At 38.4% G+C, this 1796-nt stretch overlaps 1 protein-coding gene across 1 annotated transcript in view; it reads right to left on the bottom strand.

The window, feature by feature from the left end:
• The window catches only part of CNIH4 (cornichon family AMPA receptor auxiliary protein 4), a 31262-nt gene that overhangs the window by 27082 nt on the left and 2384 nt on the right, over nt 1–1796 (bottom strand). The gene's annotated exons all lie outside the window — the stretch shown is intronic.

Below are 1796 nucleotides of genomic sequence, written 5' to 3'. Positions count from 1 at the left end.
AAAAAAAAAAAAAGTTTTTAGTACAAAATACTAAACTCACAAATCAAATTTGAGGGACAGATAAGCATACAAGAAAAAGCTGTCAATTGAATGATACAATTTCAAGTATTTATTGTAATAAATTTTTATTTATTTTTAATTTATTTTTATTTATTTTTTTAGAGACAGAGTCTCACTCTGTTGCCTCAATAGAGTGCCATGGCATCACAGCTTACAGCAACCTCTAACTCCTGGGCTTAGGCGATTATCTTGCCTCAGCCTCCCAAGTAGCTGGGACGATAGGCGCCTGCCACAATGCCCAGCTATTTTTTGTTGCAGTTTGGCCGGGGCCAGGTTCAAACCCACCACCCTTGGTATATGGGTATATGGGGCCAGCGCCCTTCTCACTGAGTCACAGGTGCCACCCCTCAAGTATTTACTTTAAAATGTTCCATCATCTCTCCCAACAGTTGGAGAGGAGATAAAAGAGAATGGCAAATGTTGAAAATCACTGAAGGTAATCACTGAGGGATTTATTACATTGCTCTCCCTGTATGTTTGAAAATATCTACTAAAACAAGTAAAGAAAAACACTCTCAACTGAATACTAAACATTTCCATACAGATATTCCCTCATCACCTCAATACATCTAAAGTCAAACTCATCACTTTCTCTACAAATTTCTCTTTCTCTAATTTGTTTTGTCAATGACGAAAGCATGTTTTGCCCAGGCTAAAAATCCATAAAGCTATCTCCGCTTTCTATTTACTGTCTCACAATTAATTACTAGGTTCTAGTAATCATTTCTTTCTAGTAGTCCCACTCACAATATTCCCTTTTCTCTATCAACAATTAGTATTCTATCTGAAATCCAGATCAACCTATCCTCTACTGGTTTATCTTCAATCTTTCATATTTCCAATCCACTCAGCAGATTCATCCTCCTAATAAAACACTTTGTTTACGACAAAAATTTTCAATGACTCCCTATGGCCTTCAGGATAAAAGTGAAAGCTCTTCCTTAATATTTAAGCCCTCCTTACTTACCTACACGGGTCCACAAGAGGAAAAAAAACAACAAACATTCAAGCTCTCCAAAATCTGATCAACTCTTATCTTTCTGATCTGACCTTCCACTACCACCAAAATTAACCATTTATAGAGCTCCAGATGGTCTATTTATTAACTGTCAACCAGAAATGCCACAAATGCACCTGTGCTTTTGCTCTTGCCAGTGTCTGATTTTGAATATTCATCCCTTTGCCTTTCTGTAGGTTTTGTCCACAGTTCAAAGTCCAGGAAAACTCCCATATTCCCTATGCAAAGTCCACCCTGACCATTTTCCACCTCTTAAGTTAGTGCAACTATCCTAAAATATAGAAATACAATATACTAAAATCCTGAATATCCTGTCTATCAAGTCAAACATTCCAATTAACATTTCTCTACATATATAAATTGGTATAAGCCAAGACTATTTTAAATTATAAGTCTAGCTTCCCAAACTACAAAAAGGAAAAAAAAATGGTTTCATTTCTTTGAGTATAAGCTCTAGATCCTTAAATCACAAAAGGTACATAAGTCATCAAAACTTAGTCAGGTGGCCAGGTGCAGTGGCTCAAGCCTCTAATTCTAGCACTTTAAGAGATCAAGGTCAGGGCTCAGCACCTATGGCTCAACCGGCTAAGGCGCCAGCCACATACACCTGAGCTAGTGGGTTCGAATCCAGCCCGGACCCGCCAAACAACAATGACGGCTGCAACCAAAAATAGCCAGGTGTTGTGGCGGGCACCTGTAGTCCCAGCTACTTGGGAGG

The sequence above is a fragment of the Otolemur garnettii genome, unplaced genomic scaffold (assembly GCF_000181295.1).
Source record: "Otolemur garnettii isolate 467f Iridium unplaced genomic scaffold, OtoGar3 scaffold00045, whole genome shotgun sequence".
Classification (NCBI taxonomy): domain Eukaryota; kingdom Metazoa; phylum Chordata; class Mammalia; order Primates; family Galagidae; genus Otolemur; species Otolemur garnettii.
Note: the sequence above shows the minus strand (reverse complement) of the source record. Positions and strands in the feature narration are given on the sequence as shown.